The sequence below is a fragment of the Podarcis erhardii genome, assembly GCF_964252035.2.
Source record: "Podarcis erhardii genome assembly, chromosome: 16".
NCBI lineage: Eukaryota > Metazoa > Chordata > Lepidosauria > Squamata > Lacertidae > Podarcis > Podarcis erhardii.
In genome coordinates, this window is record NC_138514.1 from 917,880 (window position 1) to 939,969 (window position 22,090).

The window sequence follows — 22,090 nt, forward strand, 5'->3', positions numbered from 1 at the left end:
GAAATCAGCCCTGAGTGCTCACTGGAAGGACAGATCCTGAAGCTGAGGCTCCAATACTTTGGCCACCTCATGAGAAGAGAAGACTCCCTGGAAAAGACCCTGATGTTCGGAAAGATTCAGGGCACAAGAAGAAGGGGATGGCAGAGGACGAGATGGTTGGACAGTGTTATAGACACTACCAGTATGAGTTTGACCAAACTGTGGGAGGCAGTGGAAGACAGGAGTGCCTGGTGTGCTCTGGTCCATGGGGTCACGAAGAGTCGGACATGACTAAACGACTAAACAACAAACAACAACAATTTACCAAAAATTAAAGAAGATAAATTGATAATTTTAAATGCCCAAATAACAGCTCAGGAAGTACCGTATTTTTTGCACCATAACACTCCTCCTAGAAAGTAAGGGGAAATGTCTGTGCGTGTTATGGAGGAAATGCCTACGGGTAGCATGCCTACGGATTTTCCTCTTCTAAAAACTATGTGCGTGTTATGGTCGGGTGCGTGTTACTAGATGCAATCAAGCAAGCAAAGACAGGAAAATCGCCAGGACCAGATGGACTATCAGCAAAATATTATAAGAAATTAAACAAACAACTTTTAATACCATTACAGGATATACGTAATGAATGAGATTTTAAAATTAGGGAAAGTCCCAGAGAGATGGAAGGAAGCATATATAACATTAATTCCAAAACAAGAGCAGATTTGACTTCAATAAAAAATTATAGATCAATCTCGCTATTAAATAATGATTGTTTGCTAATATAATGGCCAACAGAATGAAAATAGTACTGAATGAATATATACATTATGACCAGGCAGGATTTCTTCCAGGGAGACAAATGAAGAATAACATACTATAGATGTTATAGAATACCTGGAAGTGAAAAATGAAAAGTAAGAAGCATTGATGTTTACAGATGCAGAGAAGGCATTTGATAATGTCTCTTGGGAATTTATGAAAAAAGTATTACAAGAAATGAATTTTGGAGATAATTTTAGAAAAGGAATTCAAGCTATTTACTCAGATCAAAAAGCAAAACTAATTGACAATCAGGTGGCTGTGGTTCGAGGACCCGACCCCCGCAATGTGAAATGAATACACAAGGACACGAGATATAAGGTTAATGGGCAAGAAAAGGCCACAACTTTATTGATTACAGCAGTGAAAAGGTATTGGCTTAGGCATTGGAAGTCTAAAACAAGGGGGGTTTATTCACCAGTAGGTGGAGCCTGTTGATGCTCATCCAACTATAGGCTCACCCCTGATGTCACCAAGGGTCGTGCCATGGCCTCCCGCCAAGCAGGCATCGGACAGAATACACGACCGCCAGATTCCTTTAATGGAATACCCAAAATATTGAAGGCATAGGCGATGGCCACACCTAGCTCTTCGACACCACAACACATTTTTTCCAATGCCTAACCTACCCACCAATACCACGAAAGTTGTGACGATTGCTACGAAGTAGGCGAAAAACCACAAAGCCTAGTGCCAAATGGAAAAATTCCTACCAGGCCCCCCAGACAACCAGGGCGACCAACCTAAGGTCCACAGCAAGGCCAAAGGAAAATTTCAGACCCTGAGCTCAAAGGGAGTGGAGGGTGGGTGACTCGCGATGGGACGAAGGAGAATGAGGCCAAGGAGGGGCTGGCGCTGCAGCATATAGGCTGCTAAACACGCCCCCTCGGAAGCACCTGGTTGGGTGCCTGTCGATGGGGGTGGGCGCCAGCCAGGTGAGTGGAGGAGGCGGAGCTCGGGCTCCCGCCCACAACCACTCCCCTCTCTTTCAGGGAGGAGAGTCTTAACAGATGAGTGTAAAATACATAAAGGAACAAGGCAAGGATGTCCGTTATCACCTTTATTATTTATTTTGGTTCTAGAAGTCCTGACGAGAAATATAAGGGCAGATGAAAGGATTACAGGAATTAATGTAGGAAAAAATATAAATTGAAAGCATATGCCAACGACCTGGTAATTACAGATCAAAAAAATTCTCTTCCGATAGCGTTAGAAAAGATTCAGAAGTTTGGGCAAGTTGCAGGGTTTAAATTAAATAAAAACAAGACAATACAGATTTGTTAGATCTGGAAGAACATGACAACAGATTTGGATGACATGCATATTTATGGTATAATAAATGGAAGGTACATAAAGGCTTCCATAATCATATAATTAGGAAATCATAAAGTATGGGAAAATATAAAGAACTATTAGAACAAAAAATGCCATGGTGGGTATCCCCAACAGAAGCAACTTCAGTTAAAAGAATAAATATGGAAGGCAGATGGCCTATATATAGAGAGCTGTTGATAGAGAAGGAAAGTTAAAGCTTAAGGATTTTGATGAGATAAGAGAGTATGTTTATGATTGGTTACAACATCGTCAATTAAATGAGGTTTTTAAAGAAGATAATAATAAAGGATTTGGCTATAGTATATCTAGATTTCAAAGAGAAATAATAGATGATAATATTAAACTTTTGAAGAAAGCATATAATATATTATTAGAATGGGAAACCAAAGATGAAGAGGTCAAAGGGGTAATGATTAAGTGGGCACAAGATTTAGGACATAATATTCAAATGGAAGACTGGGAAAAACTATGGAAAGTAAATTAAAAATTTACCGATTGTATATTGTTAAGAGAGAATTATATGAAGATGATGTATCAATGGTATATTACACCTGCTAAAATGGCAAAAGTGTACAGAACATGCTCCAATAAGTGTTGGAAGTGTAAAGAAAAAGAAAGCATGTTATTTCATATGTGGTGGAATTGTAAAATAATTAAAAGTATTGGGAAATGATTATAACAAATTGAAAAGAATGTCAAAAAAAGAGAGAGAGAAGGAAAAACTGTTCATGTATACTACAACAGCGGCTAGAATTTTACTAGCCCAAAGATGGAAAAGTGATGAAATACCAACCAAAGAACAATGGCAAGAAAAACTGATGGAATATGCTGAAATGGCGAAGCTAAGTGAAAGACTCGGAGACAAAGAAAATAGAGATTGTAAAGAAGATTGGGAACCATTTATGCTGCATCTACGGAATCAATGTAAAAAAATGGACTCACTAGCAGGGTTTGAGTAAACACTTACAATTAATAATATAAACATAGAAGTTGTAAAAATTAGGCTTAAATGATAAGAATATAATCACATTTAATTTAAGGATATAATACTGAAGTATAGTATTGTGAGTCTGACCAAACTGCGGGAGGCAGTGGAAGACAGGAGTGCCTGGCGTGCTCTGGTCCAGGGGGTCACGAAGAGTCGGACACGACTAAACGACTAAACAACAACATTGTAAGCAGGACAAGTTCATATGCAAAAAACCAGAAAGGGAAGTCGGGGGGGGGGGCGGAGCGGGGAAATCAGTTTGTTATTATTTGTTATGATGTACTTGTGATAAAAAAAAAATGTAAAATTCAATAAAAATATTATTTAAAAAAGAGTAAGAGAGAGAAACAACAGTAGACCTACAGTTACAGATAGGTAGCCGTGTTGGTCTGCCATGGTCAAAACAAAATAAAAAAATTCCTTCCAGTAGCACCTTAAAGACCAACTGAGTTAGTTCTAGGTATGAGCTTTCGTGTGCATGCACACGAAAGCTCATACCTAGAACTAACTCAGTTGGTCTTTAAGGTGCTACTGGAAGGAATTTTTTTATTTTGAGTAGACCTACAGACCTCCAAGCCAGACTGGAGACTTGGATGATGCCTTACTAGAGCAGATTACCAAACATTCAAAAAGGAGAGATATATTAGTCATCTCCATCTTCAATCTCCACGATATCTGTTGGAACTCAAACTCTGCCAGGAATGTAAGGTCCAACAAATTCCTCCATTGCCTTGCTGACAATTTCATTTCCCAGAAGGTGGAAGAAGCAACAAGGGGATCATCTATCTTTGACCTCTCCTCACCAACAGGAAGGAACTGATCGATAAAGTGGAAATACTTGGAAACTTGGGAGGAAGTGATCTGTTCTCCTGGGTTTCATGATACACAGGCAAGGGGAAGCTGAGTGTAGTTGGACATGCACTCTGGACTTTTAAAAGGCCAATTTCAAAAGGTTTAAGGAGCTACTGGGTGAGATCCCGTGGTCAGAAATACTTGAAGTGAAGGGAGTCCAAGATGGAAGGGAGTTTATAAAAGGAGAAATATTGAAGGCCCAAATGGAGACAATACCAACAAGAAAGAAAAGTGGGAGGCATCTAAGGAAACCAGTGTGGCTGCATTAGGAACTCACAGATGAGCTGAGAGTTAAGAGGGGCATGTATGAGAAATGGAAGAAAGGGGAAATCACAAAGGAGGAGTATAGACGAGTAGCCAACAGTTGCAGGGGGAAAGTCAGACTGGCTAAAACTCAGAATGAGTTATTTTTAACCAAACAAGAGAGGTTAAAAATAATTTTAAAAGGTGCCTCCAGCTATGTCTGAAGCAAGAGGAAGAACAAGCAAGTGTTAGGTCCTCTGCGTGGAGAAGATGGAGAAATGCTATTGGGTGACAGAGAGAAGGCGGAACTACTCAAATATACTTTGCCTCTGTCTTCTCCCCAAAGAAAAGTGATGCCCAACGTGGCGATAACAGAATAAATGATATTAGGAAGGAGCTGCAGCCCAAGACCAGAAAAGAGGTGCTAAGAGAACACCCAGCTACTTTAAATGAATTCAAATCTCCAGGACCTGATGAGCTGCTTCCAAGGGTACTAAATGAGCTTGCAGATGTAATCTCAGAGCCTTTGTCTACGATTTTGAGAATTCTTGGAGAACAGGTGAGGTCCCTGCAGATGTTATCCCCCATCTTCAAAAGGGGGGGGGGAGAAAACCTAGGTAACTGCCAACCAGTGAACTTGACATCAATATCAGGACAATAATAATAATACCAGCACAGATAATTAAACTGTTGGTCTGTGAACACTTAGAAAAGGATGCTGTGATTACCAAGACCAGCATGAGTTTATCAAAAACAAGTCACACCAGACAAATCTCATTTCTTTTTTTGATGAAGTTACAAGCTTGGTGGATCAGCTGAAAGGTCATCAACATAGAATAAAACATCCCCTACCACTTTCTGGAAACCATTTGGATCCATTTGGATCAATTAAGTGATGGGGGCAGACCATCCAAATCCGTCCCACCTCCCTGCAGAAGAGAAAGGTCACAGAGAAGTCCAGTTGCACCAGGATGTAATCCGACCATGGCACTTCTTTTGTTTCACTTTTACTTAGTGTCAGATTACCCACATCTATAGAGGTGAACTCCAGGTCTAAGGCGACTGTGAGTTGGGCCAAGCTTATTCAGGGACAGCCTCATGGAGGCCATGCTTTCCACCAAGTCCCAAGCGGCCCCTTGTAAGGTCGTGTCAGCATGGATGTTTAAATCCCCATGGACAATCAAACTAGGTGTCAAACTAGGAGAACATCTGCCATGACTTGAAGCAGCTCGGGCAGGGAATCCTTGGTGCGGCGGGGAGCTCAGTACATCAAAAGGAATCCTGCACTGTCCCGATTGCCCAACTTCCAGAACATACACTCAAAAAACTGGGTCTTCCCAATAGGACGCCCAGTGTAAACTAATGACTTCCTAAAAATCACTGCAACCCCCACTCCCCTGCCCATATGACCTGGGTTGCTGTGCATAAGAGAAACCTGGTAGACAAGCAGTGGCAAGGACAGGCCCATCTGCTTCATCCAACCAAGTCTCTGTCACAAGCCTCCATCCACAATCAGGTCGTGGAGGGCAGTGGTCTTATGAATCATTGACCTGGCATTGCGCAGCAGCACCTTCAGGTCATGTGTGTCTCCCTTGCTGATTCCAGTATCATTCCAGTCAAGACCAGACCTGAAGGCAGGGATAGTCCTCAAACAACGACTAAGCCTGTCTCCTTGGTGATGCCATGGTCTGGTCTTAGCGGGACCCCTCTACCTGCCCGTGATCCCTGAGATCAGGTATACCAGTGCATTCCGCCTTGTGGAACCTGCCCCAGCCATTCTGTTGTCTGGGGCCCACTCCCAGGCAGCCCTGACCCTCTCCCCTTAAGAGCGAAGTATAAATGATACAATAGCCAATAAAACAGTAGGGGGGGAATAAAAAATACAATTATACCAAAACTAAACCAATCCAGAGCCCCAACCAAATACCCACCCCACCCCAACACAGCAAAAAACAAACAAACGCCCCCCCCAACTTAAAACTTAAAACACCACTGACTGCGTAAGAACTTTTCAAAACGCATGGACACTTGGAGCAGGGAAGCAACAGCAGAACACCTGCGTCGTTGTGCGCCCCCCCCCCAGCACTTCCCCAGGAGTTCACTCCAGTGAGTCCAGCCCTGCCCAATGGGCGCTGCAGTCCTCACTGCAGCCCCTCCATGACCGTAGTCTTAGGTCTACGGACGCAATGCCATTCCAGAAAGCTTGCACAACCCAGGCATGTTATCACATGCATGACAAATCTTCCAGAGGTTGTACATGGGGCACCAGGAGGCAATTAGCCTGCATGTTTTAGTTCACCACAGTCTTAATTTCTTTGGCCAAAATTAAACTCCAGCACATTGCATTCTGGAATGCACACAAAGGCTTTGGGTGCAACTGTTAGCTCCTCGGCTCACCAGATCTCTGAGCACCACCTGAGGTAGCACCGCCTTTTCCTGGACAGGAGGAGCTTGGTTAAGCGTGAACGATTTTCTTCCATCTCTCTCAGCAAAGTCCAGAAAGGAAGGAGCCTTAGCACTGCAGCAGCAGCAGCAGCAGCACCCTGGCTCCATTAGAGCTTGTGAGCACCTCTTCATTACCACAGCCATTGTGTCACACTGTGGAAAGAGAACCCACTGAACAAGACGCTGCACACAAGCGCAGAGGAGCACAGGCCTTGCCTTGGGAGCACTGAGCATCAGGAATGCGAGGTCTTGAACTACAGGCTTGGGAGTGGAGGCCAAGATCTGGTCTAAGGGATACATTACGCACTGTGTATCTTGCATCTCAGTGTGTGTGAGTCTGTAAAAAAACAGCAGATGCAAAGGGGCAGGGGTAGGATCAAGATCATGCCACACGTAGAGGGGAGCTAACCAGGGCTTGCTCCAGGTTTGAGGGGGTCCCTAACATGGGGTTTTCCAATGCTGAACCCTGCTGGTGGCAAGTGGTTCCATCCCTCCCATAGTTCAGTGGCAGAACATCTGCTTGGCATGCAGAAGGTCCCAGGTTCAATCCCTGGCATCTGCGAGGGGGTGGGGTGAGAATGTCCCCTATCTGAAACCTTGGAGAGCCACTGCCTGTTGGTGTGGACAATGTTGAGCTAGATGGATCCATGATCTTCCTTGGCATGAGGCAGCCTCCTCTGTTCCACAGGCAGGAAGATGGCAGGCAGGCATTGCAAAGGAGTAAGAGCAGCAGCACTCTTTTGATGAGTGCCCGGTAGAAGCCACTGTAAAGGCGCATCATGCCCAGAGTGACCGGCAGTGCACTGCAGGCATTTGCTTGGGGCTCAAAGAAATGCTAGAGAAGTGGCCCAGGGCAGCAGCACTCACAGCAGGAGGTCACTGGCAGGTGCACAAGGATGCCACTGCAGAGCAACCCTTTTGCCCTCCAGGAACTGAGTTATGAAGGGGGCACCCACCTTCCTTTCTGGTTTGTTTAGCCAGTGGCGTAGCGTGGGTTGTCAGCACCCGGGGCAAGGCAGAGGTTAAAAGCAACAAAAAAGGCTTTTATGGGTATGTTCGTAGCAAAAGGAAGAACAAAGAAACAGTGGGGTCGCTCAGAGGAGAAGATGGTGAAATGCAAACAGGGGACACAGAAAGGACTGAACTCCTCAATGCCTTCTTTGCCTCAGTCTTCTCTGATAAAGAAAACAATGCCCGACCTGAAGAATTTGGAGCAAATGATTCAGCAGAGGAAACACAGCCCAGAATAACTAAGGAGATAGTACAAGAATACTTGGCTAGTTTAGATGTATTCAAGTCTCCAGGGCCAGATGAACTGCATCCAAGAGTATTAAAAGAACTGGCAGATGTGATCTCAGAACCACTGGCAGTCATCTTTGAGAATTCCTGGAGAACAGGCGAAGTCCCGGCAGACTGGAGGAGGGCAAATGTTGTCCCTATTTTCAAAAAGGGGAAAAGAGAGGACCCAAATAATTACCGCCCAGTCAGTCTGACATCAATACCAGGGAAGATTCTGGAGCAGATCATTAAGCAAGCAGTCTGTGATCACCTAGAAAGGAATACTGTGATTACCAATAGTCAGCATGGATTTCTGAAAAATAAGTCATGTCAGACTAACCTGATCTCGTTTTTTGACAGAATTACAAGCCTGGTAGATGAAGGGAACGCAGTGGATGTAGTCTACCTTGATTTCAGCAAGGCATTTGACAAGGTGCCCCATGATATTCTTGTAAAGAAGCTGGTAAAATGCGGACTTGACTATGCTATCACTCAGTGGATTTGTAACTGGCTGACTGACCGAACCCAAAGGGTGCTCATCAATGGTTCCTCTTCATCCTGGAGAAGAGTGACTAGTGGGGTGCCACAGGGTTCTGTCTTGGGCCCGGTCTTATTCAACATCTTTATCAACGACTTGGATGATGGACTCAAGGGCATCCTGATCAAATTTGCAGATGACACCAAACTGGGAGGGGTGGCTAACACCCCACAGGACAGGATCACACTTCAAAATGACCTTGACAGATTAGAGAACTGGGCCAAAACAAACAAGATGAATTTTAACAGGGAGAAATGTAAAGTATTGCACTTGGGCAAAAAAAATGAGAGGCACAAATACAAGATGGGTGACACCTGGCTTGAGAGCAGTACATGTGAAAAGGATCTAGGAGTCTTGGTTGACCACAAACTTGACATGAGCCAACAGTGTGACGGGGCAGCTAAAAAAGCCAATGCAATTCTGGGCTGCATCAATAGGAGTATAGCATCTAGATCAAGGGAAGTAATAGTGCCACTGTATTCTGCTCTGGTCAGACCTCACCTGGAGTACTGTGTCCAGTTCTGGGCACCACAGTTCAAGAAGGACACTGACAAACTGGAACGTGTCCGGAGGAGGGCAACCAAAATGGTCAAAGGCCTGGAAATGATGCCTTATGAGGAACGGCTAAAGGAGCTGGGCATGTTTAGCCTGGAGAAGAGGAGGTTAAGGGGTGATATGATAGCCATGTTCAAATATATAAAAGGATGTCACATAGAGGAGGGAGAAAGGTTGTTTTCTGCTGCTCCAGAGAAGCAGACACGGAGCAATGGTTCCAAACTACAAGAAAGAAGATTCCACCTAAACATTAGGAAGAACTTCCTGACAGTAAGAGCTGTTCGACAGTGGAATTTGCTGCCAAGGAGTGTGGTGGAGTCTCCTTCTTTGGAGGTCTTTAAGCAGAGGCTTGACGACCATATGTCAGGAGTACTCTGATGGCGTTTCCTGCTTGGCAGGGGGTTGGACTCGATGGCCCTTGTGGTCTCTTCCAACTCTATGATTCTATGATTCTATGATTCTAAGGCAAGTAATTTGCGCCCCCTAACCCGTGGATTTGCGCCCCCTAACCCATGGATTTGCGCCCCCAACCCTAACCCCCAGATGTTGCGCCAGGTGCGGCCAGCCCCCCCTGCACCCCCCACGCTACGCCACTGTGTTTAGCTGCTTGTGCCAGATAGGATGGACACTATGCTTTACTGAGATAAGGTTTTTGGCTTACCTGTACGTGTGACTGTGGGCAGAGTGAAGCCTTTGGATACCCTCAGCTTAAATATTAGGAATTCCACTGTCTGCCTGACCAACAATGCTTGGTTTCCTTCTGCTTGCTGCATTTCAGCTTCCAGCTCAAGCCAGTGACTGCAGAGAACCTGAGTTCATACTTCAGCCGACAGCCTGCTCCACAAGTGTACATAGACCTTGGCTGGTCTGGTCCCGACCTGCAGCCTTCTGCCTTAAAGCTGGACTATGAGTTCCAAAACTGAACAGGGCACAGTCCTCCTGAGATGGTACAACTTCACTGCAGGCAACAAAACCATAGACTGCCCCTTATAGACAAAGCTCCATCCCCCCAGAGGAAAAGGAACAAGCCCTTCTAGAGCACCTGGTACCGCCTCTCAGCACACCTTCCCCGAGGACAGACCAGAATAGATGGGGAGAAAGGCTGAGGCTAATAAGGAAGGAGCAGACAGACTTCTCACCCTGCTGCCGACTACCCAAATTTTGGACCCGAGAGAATTCAAGTGATTTGCGTAATCTCTCCAGACACAAAAGCAGGCTTCTGTTTTTAACATCATAAGACTGTCTTCACGCTGCAAGATTTGCCGTTTCCAATTTTATTTTGCCACCTGGCTTACTAAGGGGCCAACTGAAGACATGATTCAGTCAACCAGAGACACTGACTGTGGCAGACTCCCAAAGGAATTTTGTCAGCACCGTGTTTGTGTTTGTGTGTGTGTGTGTGTGTGTGTGTGTGCTCAGATTAAAATTCTGCCTTAAGAGTTCAATTCTACAACCAATGTGTGTTATGCAAATTAAGAGAATTTGCATGCATCCTTTTATTTTGCATAAGGATTAGGTGTGGTTTTGTGTGTGCCAGTCAGGGACCTACAGAGGCACCTTGACTCCCCACCCCACCCCCGCACGCACGCTTTGCCAGGTCATGCATTGCTAACACACTTTCACTGCCTGGAGGGCTACAAACTTGTACTGAAAGATTAGATTCTCAATATGCTAATTTTTTGTACAATAACAAACTACATTCCTGATCATTGAGCTGCAGAACATGCAGTGCCCTGTATAAAGTCTGGCTGCCGGAAGACCTAGAGGTAGTAACTTCTAGCTAAATTGATAGTGGCAATTCCATTCATTTTGTTTAATTTACTGGATTTGTACCCTCCCTCTTAAAACAAAAGGGTTCACAAGACAAGAGAACTGGAGGGGATTGATTACAAGGAGGCAATATTTCCTGACTTCTGACTTTGCAAACATTTTCAGACCCTTCTCTCTTCCATTTCCTCAGCTCTTGTACAATTAAAAGCAGCTGTAATATATTCCATCCTGGAAGTCACATGAAATAAGCAGATATATGCAAACACATCCTCCATTTCTAGATTCGGTTCTGGTTGCAGATTTGCAATTACATGTGTTGCTGCAGAATCTGGATCCAAAGCTCATGTGATCCGCACCTACTGTCTGAAGGCAGGTCCAGGGCCACCATGCACAAGCCTGACAAGAGGAAGGTGTTCCCCAAGGTCACTTCCCCATTGGAACTTGGGTCTTGAGTGGAGGACTGGCAAACAGGGGCCCAAACTGCTAAAGGCAGGAGACCACCAGCCTCCCAGCTGAAGCCTCCCATTCATTCCCTTGAAGACTCCTGCTAGAGGAACTGCCAGTAATAACATCTTACCTAAAAGACAAGCCCCCTGGTGCCCCAGCCATTCACTCCTGAAAGCTTTTGCACAGCGGATAGGCTTTCTGAGTTCATAGCGAAAGTGACTACAGAGCTTGACATTTTGTAAAAAGGAGGAACCATATATTGTGTAAACCGGTTGCAGTAAATGATTTGTCATGCTTGTTGTGGGACCACTTTTTCACTTTGCATATTGAAGACAGAGGGGGGAAAGTTGGGAAACAAATGCACCATATCCTGAAATGCCTCTACAACTCCCAACATTCATAGTTATTGTCCACACTGCATGGGACCGATGGGAACTGTAGCCCACAAAATCTGAAGGGCACTACGCAGACTTTACCAACCACCACTCTTAGGTCACATCCGCAGCATCCATTCAAAGAACAGGCCTTCCACCAAAGAATCCTGAGAAGTGAAGTTTACCGTCACAGTACTACAATTCCTGGAACCTTTTGCAAACTACAGTTCCCATGATTCTTTGGGGTTCAGTCACGTGCTTTGAACGTATGTTGTAGATGTGAACTATAGGCGGAGGAGATCTTAGGGATGGAAGCTGGGACCTTTGACACATAAAGCTCTACCAACAAGCTATAGTCCCGCTTGAAAAACAGCGCTTTTGCATGGGACCCATTCACACATTCATGCTGCTGGTCCCCATGTACATGAGGGGTGGAGCACCTCAGGCTCAGGGCTCTATGTGGCCCTCCAAGGTTCCCTTTCTGGCCCTCAGGATTCCTCCAAGACAAATGCCCCCCCCCCCGCCTCACTCTGTACTTTCCTCAGTGCTATTGGAAAATGTCTTTTAAGTCTGATAGCGTCTCTTTTACTTACTTACATATATATACACATATACTGCTATTTATAAAAAAATCAGAGTGGTTAACAACAAACGTACACAAAAGAATACCATGAAGCCCATATAAAAAAGTTTAAATCAGAAATCAGCTAACAGTTATGGGAAAAGGTATTCTTAATTTCCTGCAAAAACCTGATGGAAGAGTAAAGGGTCTTTCACCAGGCATTCAGAAGTTGAAGCGGAAGGCACTTGCGATGGGCTCAGAGAGCTGAAGGAACTCAAGCCCAACCAAATTTGCACTGGTATGCTAAACCTGTTTCTGGTCTCTGTCACTTCAGAATGCAGGAAAAGGTTCACTGCAAGAAAAGGGAGTCTCAGCTTTGCCCTTGTAGAACACAGCAGGGAGAGCACTGGGATGAAACTAGAGCAGCTTGGCTCTCCCTATGGTTGGCTCTGGCGCCACCTACTGTTGGCCTCCCTGCCTTCTGACCCACCCGTCCCAAAGGGCACCACAGCCCCAGGAAACCACTAGCCATGAAGTTCACCTTGGGTCATGCTCAGTCTAACCTACCTCACAGGGGTGCTGTGAAGGAAAAACAGAGGGGGAGAACCATGCACTGCCTTAAGCTCCCTGGAGAAAGGTGGGAAATAAATGTTGTAAATAAATAAAACAATTTAAAAAAATATTCCCCATTCTCCCCACAACACTAATTTTCCAGAGGAAGTGGGTTGGGGGTTTTTCATACAGAGGAATATTCAAATCATGGAACAGCCTGGAAATAAGACAATCCTCAGAAGAGGACAGGTTTGTAGCCTTTGCCTGTCAGCAACTTGGGGTATTACACCAGACTGCCTTTCCTTCAGGTGGCTGAAGGGGCCAGCCCTAGATGTGCAGGCCCTGCCACAAGTACCACAACCTTTGGGTGATTAAATTGTGGCCGAGATGATGCTTCTTGTAGTCGACTAGTCACTGACTGTAGCCCTTGGGATCAGCTGAGAAGACAAGTCCAACCTCCCGGTCTGACCTGGGAGAATTATCTCCCTCCCTCCCTCCCCCTCTGCCCCTCTCCTTCTCTCTCTCTGGCATAAGCTTCTCCCATCTATGGATTCAGGACGGAATAAAACGAAGCACAAACTCAGCACTTTCCAGCCTTCTCACAACAACTTTGCAAGGCAAGTCGGTCTTCTTATCCCCTCTAGTGAGGAGAGACACATGGGTTTGAGAGAGTGGGACTCACTTCAAGGTATCCAGCTAGTTATGGCAAGAAATGAGATTCAAGAAGTCTTCCCATTTTGAAGGCTGTGCCAGCTTCGTATATATTATCTCAGTAATTTTCTACAGCAACCTGAGTATTAAGGACCTCATGTTGCTATGTGGGACTGCTGGAATTGGGAGAGCAGAGCAGAGGAAACCTCGCAATTGTTCATGAATCAAAACCCAAAGGCACACTGTGGCCCAAATTGCCTCATCCCCCACTTTGGTGAGACTGTGTCTTAACTGCTCATTTGCTTAATACAAATTTCGAGGGACTAGAGTGCTGAATATTAAAGTTGAGCAAGGATAAATTTATTGAGGGGGGGCGAGAGGAAAACACACTTAATTTAAAATAATTACAAGGCTAAAATTAATAGGTCCTCAATTATTTCTGGCAGAACACAAATGCAGATGCTGAGGCACCATAACTAAAACTATTATTAGGACAACCATCTGAGAGGGATGTTGGTTTTGAATATTGTGGTATTACTGCATTTGCAAACTCCCCCCCCCCCCATTTTTTCCAGAAGATTTAACTTGCAGCATGCCAAGCTGGGTAGCCCATCAGCTAGGTTATAGCAGCCTACCAAGGGCTCAATAGACCACCCAATTCTCCTGCCTGCCTGTGAATGCAGGAACGGGGCGGGGGAGGCAGGGGGCAGGAGGAAGTGTTACAACCAGCCACAAGTGATAGCTGGTCAGCTGTGTTTAGCTTGCTTGGTGCGGTATTAAAAAGAGCCTGGATCAGGCCATGGCAGCCAAGAGCTCTCTCCCCCTCTTTGGCAGACATGGCATTCAAAGGCATCTCACAGGGGAGGGAGAACAGGGTCATATCCTGACCAGTGGCCATAGACAGCCTTATCCTCCAGGAATTGGTCTAGTTCTTTTACAGACTTCCAAGGTGGTAACTATCACCATATTCCATAAGAGCAATTTACATAGTTCAACTATGCATGGTGAATAGAAGTTCTTTCTTTTGTTTGTCTTGAATCTCCCAATATTCTGCTTCGCAGGCTGGCCGTGTTAGGTCCTAGTATGATGAGAGGGAGAAAAACTTCTCTCTATCCAAAGTGGGGCCAAAGAGCAGTGCCAGATTTATGTATAAGCTAAACAAGCTATAGCTTAGGGCCCCACTCTCTTGGGGGCCCCCAAAAAAATTAAAGGAAAAAAACCTAGATGTACAGTTCCAAAATATAAGATAAAAAACAAATAAAATAAAACCTACATACAGCAAGAGTGTTTTGTGTTGTGTAGGCTCCTATGATGTAAGTCATGGGCCCCACCTGCTTGCCTGCTCCCTAAAATATCACTGGTTTGCTCCTTTCTATATATAGGTTGCCTACATTCTGCATGTGCAAATGGCTTTAGATACCTATTAGGTCCATAAATTACCATACAGCATATATTCAACACAAAAAACAGTGACAATTTGTTGTTGACAAAGGGCAGCTGGACATATAAAGGGCCCCATTACCTTCAGTAGCAGAGGGCCTCATCAAACCTAGATCCGGCCCTGCCAAAGAGCCAGCGTTTTCCTTCTCCTTTGGCAGCGGCTTGAAGATGGCTGCAGGGCCTCTTTAGTCACTCCGCAGAACACCAGCCACATATGGCTGCTCCTTTCCTTGCGCTCTTCCACTGCAGCTGGGCATTACAAGAATGCCGTTACAAAGGGGGTTAATGCCTACTTTTCTCCTCCCTCCCCATCTCTTTTCCTTTTGTGTCATGTCTTTTACATTTTAAGTCTGATGGCAGTGTTTGTCTGTCAGCCAGTACAGACCATGCTGAGCTACATGGGAGCAATGATCTGGAGTCTGTATATGACAGCTGCTTACATCCTATTTTTGATATTTGCGTGCTGAGATCCCCCAAAACACCCCTACCCCAATAACTCACACATCACACATAATTTTTGTTTAAGGTTTTTGGCATAATTTTGGCCACAACTTTATTAACATACATAGATGTGAGTGGTTGCTTAGGCATTGGTTATGACTATCTGTTCCCCCACCTTGGGAACAGAACTGACTCCCGGATTCCAGCGAAAGCCAGTGTGGGGAAACAAGATCGGGGATAACTGGAGCTGCGACACAGACCCTCAGCTTCTCCCCGCAAGCTCCCAGGGGCTTACGCGGCCCAAACCCGATACCAGGGGTTTGGACGAAAGGATGGTAAGCCCCTGAATTCCTTTAACGGAATCCCCTTGCAGCAGCAGCATTGAAGGGGCAGGCCCAGCCAATCCATACCCCTCCTCCAACCAATTTTAACCAATGCCTAACCGCCAACCTTACAAGTTGTGACGATTTGCTACGCAATAGGCAAAAAACCAAATGGCACCCACTAATCAGCCAGATGGCAAAATTCCTACCAGGCCCCTGCCCCAAAGCAGACGACCCCATGACAGGCATAGCAAGGTCAAAGCACAAGCCCAAAACAAGGGAGGGCGGGCGGGTGATCCGGTGCCCACAGCGAAAGAGAAAGCAGATCGCTGTGAGCACTGCTTAAATAATCTCTGTTCCCACCCCCAAATTGACAACATCAATTTTACCCAACACCAACAACCAATCCTTGCCAGGCCCCTCTATCCTATCCTGCCTGGCAACTACGGGGTGTCTTGCTTGGCCCCATCTGCAACACGTGCTCTCTTTTAATAAGAACAGCTTTGTCAGCCACTCTGGGAGCCTTTTTCAGCTAAAGAGCTGCTAAAAATTCTTTCTTCCTACACACATCAACCTTTAAGGTGCTGTAATGCTCTGCAGTTCAAATGGCCACCAACTGGCAGAGCTGCTTAGCGTAGGGGAAGACCCTTCACACAGTGGTTTAGCAAGCCATGGTGTGGAGTGATAGAACAACCGGGACCCCAAGGACCATGCAGTCCAACTCCCTGCAATGCAGAAATATGCACCCATATGGGGATCAAGCCCGGGACCTCGGTATGATCAGCACCTTGCCCTAACCAACTGGGCTCACTGGCAACTGCATGGCCACTCCTTAAAAAGGGCTTGGGCTTTTGGGCTTGGGGGGAGCAGGTGAAGGGATAGGCAAGAAGGTAGGTGAGCTGGAAGGGAGGGGCTTTGGTTGGGGTGGGGGAAAGACAAAAGGGTGGGCAGGGCTGGCAGGCAGAGACCTCAGCCCCTATACAATGATATATAAAATTATCCACAATGCCCTTCAGGACAGTGTGAGAAATTAAAATGGCAGCCTACAGTTGGAGTCTCAGAGCCAGCATTTAAGTCTCTCTCCCCAGGACATTGCAAGTAAATAAAACAGTGACTGTTTATGTCCCAGCACCCCCCCCCCATGTGTCCTGCTCTCATCTGAGTGTTGCTGCCTGCTACTACCACAACCACCAGGTTAGCCTGCCAGAGATCCCTGCAATGTAAGAGGGGGCCCACCAGCAGGTATTTTGCTAACAGCCCCCTAAAACCTGGAGCAACACCTGAGTACAGACACATATATGCACTCTCAGTGAGAACAAGGACAAAAATGAGCCATTCCTGCAGCACACACAGCCTGGCAATGCTAAGCTGCATAGATGCGACACCTTGAACACACCTCTGAAGCAAATTCTTTCCCTCCAAGAATTCTGAGCAGTTTGGTTTACCTCTCACTGAGCTACCATTCCCAAACTACATTCCCAAACCCTTAAACAAACTACAGTGCCTGTAATTCCTTGAGGGGGCAAATGCACAAGTAAACAAGCACACCCTAAGAAAGAAAAAAAATATTGTTTCCCTGTTCTGGTAAGGCATTCAACCCTCCAGCGATAGAAAGGCTGTTTTGTATGAAGCCAAGCAGCTCGACCGACCCTTATTTTTCAGAACCTCATCCCCTGGGAAGGCTGCCAAGTTCCTCTGTGCTTGCAGTCTACATAGCTTCCTCTTTGGGTGTTCACAAAGCACATGCTGACTTACATTGTGTGTAAGAGGAAGGCACACCAGAAAAATCCCTTTTCAATAAAGCGGGGAAGGGACAAGGACCACTGATGCAGAAGAGATCCAGACAATGGACATTACAGAGTATCTTGTGAATCAAAATACGTATCTGAAGAGGAAAAGCCAACTTTGGCTGTGCACACACCATACATTAGAACGCATTTAAAGCACATTTTCACCTCCAAAGAATCCTGGGAACTGTTAGTTTGTTAAGGGTGCTGGGAACTGCAGCTCTGTGAAGGGTAAACTATAATTTCCAGGATTGTTTTTTGGACGGGAGAGGAAAATGTGCTTTAAATCCAGGGCACCTTTGCAGCCCTCATCACTGCCGCTCCTCAACCTCAACTCATGCCAAGACATGTTTCCAAATCTGAGGAACAGCCAAAGAGGTGATGATCCATGCTGAGGTTTTCTGATGTTCCTGTATAAGAGCTTCTGGAGAACTTATGGTTGCCAAGGCTCTTCTTACGGCAGGCTTCTGAAACATTTGTAAGGTAGGCAGAATTTTAACAAGGGAAGCTTTTGTCTGGCATGGAGATGAAAAAGAGACGAGCTTCAGCTATGGAGTATTCTGCCTCTAGTGTAGGGGCAGACGAGCCTTTCCATGAAGGAATGTGGTAACATTAACAGTGCTCAATAAGTAGCCAAAGAAAAAAGCATCCACTCTGTTTTTGTTTGTTTGCAACCATTTTAAGAGCTGATGCAGCGTAATAGTTCCAGTTAAAATATCTTCTCACAGGATTGCTTTAGGCAAACCAGCAGCTTCCTTCCCCATCTGCAATACAAGGATAACACCAAAACTAGCCGGACGATATAGGGGAGGCGCTTTGAATATTTGAAGCAAACTAACAGAAAAGCTAAGTATCCTGAATCCAATCATATGTTCTCCAATTATTCCAAGGCATAATGCATATAGGTTTCTAACTTAAATATAATGAAGAATACTTGAGCCTGGGAAATAATGGGTAGGTGGGGGATACAGTTTGCACGATTTTATTGACCATAAGCACAAAGATGCAGAACCCCATCCCCAGATTGGGTAACCTCTGTCCCACAGCTAATACCTTTCACTCAAACACCCAGTGCACAGAGGATTCTGCAATTACCCACAGAGAGACCTGTTTGCAACATGCTCTAGTGAATGTCCAAATTACATTTCACTCCAGCCCAATACACACCAAGCAGTCATAAAAAGAAGAAGCAAGCCTTATTTCCTCTGGTTCTGGTTAAGCCCCACCCAATCGCACCCTAGGGAAAAGTCAAGGGTTGGCTTCCCCAAGCTGGGCTCTCCATAATTTCTCCACAACAGCTCCAATACGCATGTCTGCGCTGGCTGAGCTGAGGGGAACCTGGAGGGCACCAGGTTTGGCAGGGCTGATGTCTGGCCTGCATGGTGGTCCTTTCACATTATCCAAGTTCACAAATACTTTGTGGTGGGAGAATAAAAAGCCACAAGGATGCATCCCAATACATCTGGCAGCAAACTCAAGAGGATCTGCTTGGAGGCTTCCCATAGGCATCTGGCTGGCCACCGAGAGAGCAGATGATGAGCCAAATGAGCTTCTGGCCTGATCCAGCAGGACTTAAGAGGGCAGAGTTCAAATCTCTATGCAGCTCAATGGATGACCTTAGACCAGCCACCTTCCTCTTTCTCTTTCCTTTCTCTGGTTGATGATAACATGGGACAGTGTGTGGGTGCCCCAAGTGTCCTAGAGCAGGGGTGGCCAACTCCTAAGAGACTGCCATCTACTCACAGAGTTAAAGACTGGCAGTAATCTACCCCCTTTTGGGGGGCTCAGGTCAAACTTGTTGAACTGCTTTTAGGGAGGAGAGGGGTGAAGGGCCAAAACATGTTGAGCTTTTTTTAGGGGAGCCAAAGTTGTTCAGCTTCTTTGCGGGAGCCACTGATCTACCAGTGATCTACCACAGACGTCAGACGTCCAGTGATCTACCAGCAGATCACAATCTACCTGTTGGATGTGCCTGTCCTAGAGGATGAGTGGAATACAAATGCAATAGAGAAACTGTTTCTGGGAGGTTTCAAGGCACAGACTTTCTATTTTGCCGCAATCAGCATCCAGGGCAGCAACTTTTATTTCAGATGAACAGCAGTAACAAAGCTAAAGAGATACCAATGGGAACAGAGAATGTATTTTATTGAGTAGAAAAATAGAGATTGCAATGGATTTTTAATACTAGTAGAGCTAATGAAGAGGTGGAGAGGTCCTCATTTAGAATCATAGAATCATAGAGTTGGAAGAGACCACAAGGGCCATTGAGTCCAACCCCCTGCCAAGCAGGAAACACCATCAGAGCACTCCTGACATATGGTTGTCAATAGAATTTGAAGAGTCTACTTTCTCTTGTTCTTTATATAAAACTCTCCATGGACCATAGATGCAATAGCAAAACACTTCTATGGTGCCTTCTTTCTGTGGGGGCCTCCCGATGTAGGCTTACTGGTGCAAATGGGTTTTTAAGATACCACAAACAGGCCATTTGTGACAGGTTTTGCTTTGTTTTTACTTATTACATTTCCAGCACAAAGTGTAAATCTGGATTGGGTGGGGTGGGGTGGCCAGGCTAGCATTTTAATGCAAAATCATGTGGCACTGCAAAAAAACTTAAACAGATGAGGAGCACCAACCCCCACAATAAACATGCATCCTGAAGCATCCCCAGGCTGTGTGTGCCCTTTTAAACTCCATGACTGTGATGTCTATTATGGTGTGGATGTACTTATCCAAGCAGAGAAAGACTGGGGCTCAGTGACAGAACACCTGCTTGGCATGCAGAAGGCACCCTCTTCAATTCCCAGGAAGGGCTGAGAAAGACTCCTGTAGGAAACCCTTCACAGTCCATGCAAAAGGTTTGGAGTTTTAAGACCTGGGACCCACCTTGAGCTGAAACAGGCTTTTCTCCCCTATTGGTCTGACTCAATACAAGGTAACATCCTATGTTCTTCAGGATGGAACACACACATTTTGACATACTTTGTGTGAATCATCTTTACAACAACCCTGGAAAGTAGGCCAGCATTATCATGTGCCTATTGCAAATGAAGCAACCTAGTTGGCTTGCAGTCAAGTTAAAATTCTGACCTGGCACCTCCCACTCCTCTCAGCCATCACCAAATCCCAGCACCTATCTTGAGCTGCCCCACAAAGTGAAACAGGACAATGTTTGGATAGGCAGTGTGTGACTTTGAGCTTCTTAAGGTGAGATCCCCTGGGAGCACCACCCTTGCTTCTCAACTGCAGACTGGGCTCAGAACTCTTCCTAGAAGTAAGGTAGAAGAGCCCTGGTGGATCAGGCCGGTGGCCCATCAGGTCCAGCATCTTGTTCTCACTGTGGCCACCCAGATGCCCCTGGGATGAACGCAAGCAGACCAAAGTCCAACAGCCCTCGCCCTCCCACCCTGGGATGTCCAGCAACTGGTATCCAGAAGCACTTCTGCCTCCCAGAGTGAGGGAGAGCATATTTCACCAGGGTTAACAGCCACTGAGATCCTCCACAAATTGGTCTAATCCTCTTTGAACCCAGTTAAAGGTCTGGAGAGGAGACAGAACTCCGTTGCTGTTTTAAAGGATGCCTTGGCCCGGCGCAAAGGGCAGCCGAAAGGGACACACCCCCTGCCTCGGCCTGTGCCAAAGCGCAGCGCAGCCGCTCTTCCTGGGACTTCCAGAGACGCTGCATGGAAAGGAATGATCCGTCTGCACGCGGCCGTGGGAGGAAAGTCGCATTGAACTCGCGGGGTGTGGGTGTTTACTTCCGAGGCTGCAAAAACTCCGACTGCAAGTTTCTTACATTTTCTTAGCCCACTAAGAAATGCACGCGGGGAGCATGGATCAGCAACGGGAGTTCCCATGATGTCGCATTCATACGCGCCGACTGGAGTCGGGACCACTGGCGTTCCCAGGGCTTACCTCAGAGTAAAGACGCAAAGAGCCCCGCCACGCGTGCTTGGGTTTCTTTTCATAAAGCTTTTCCCGTCCCTTTGACCTAGACACTTCTTCTAGCTAGCAGCTTGGTGCCCTCGTTCTCCCGGGGATCCCAGCACATGCCCAGAGGCCCTCTCGCTTCCTGGCCCGGCCTTCCGGACAGGTTCCGGGCTGAGCCCCAGCGGGCGGCTGCTTCTGGCAGCATCGGGCCCTCCCAAGCGCCCCGTCCTCCCAGCGCAGCGCATCCGCCCCCCGCTCCCGCCCCGGCCCCCCTCGGCTGTGCGCGTCTCTCGCGCCTGTTGCGCGCCTGTTGCGCGCCCGCGCCCGGCACTCACCCAGCTGCGTCTCTGGCCGGCGCGCCCCGGACATGGCCCGCCCGCGACACTCGGAGGCGGCGCGGCCGCGAGCAGCTCCCGTCGCGCCTCGGCAGCGCCTCTTTTTTCCGGGTTGCTGCTGGTTCCCGGAGCCAAAGCCAGCCCCGGATGTGAGTGCCGGGTGCGCCGAGAGCGCCCGCAGAGGCTTGCCGTCGCCTGCGCGCCCGCCCGCCCATCCTCCGGGGTGCGGCGGGCGAGAGCGAGCGCCCGTCGGAGCGGGAGCCCTGGGGAGGGGGGGGGTCACCTGGGCATCCTCGGCGGGGCGCGAAGAAGACCGGGCGGCCGCCGACAACAAGCGGACCCTGCTCAAGTTGCAAAGTTGCGAACCAAGCAGAAACCCAAAGTTCCTCTGCCTTTAACCGTAGCCTGGGAGCAAGAAAGGCGTGCGTGTTCGGTAGAGCAAA

At 46.8% G+C, this 22,090-nt stretch overlaps 1 protein-coding gene across 2 annotated transcripts in view; it reads right to left on the reverse strand.

Annotated features, from left to right (window-relative positions):
- PLEKHA2 (pleckstrin homology domain containing A2) overlaps positions 1-21,795 on the reverse strand; it is a 111,270-nt gene extending 89,475 nt beyond the window's left edge. Inside the window, exon 1 of one of the 2 annotated variants that reach the window (XM_081843935.1) lies at positions 21,648-21,795. The gene's annotated coding sequence lies outside the window, so the exon portion shown is untranslated. The remainder of the gene's footprint in view (positions 1-21,647) is intronic. The other variant, XM_081843934.1, reaches the window with a different exon arrangement.
- Between the last annotated feature and the right edge of the window lie 295 nt (positions 21,796-22,090).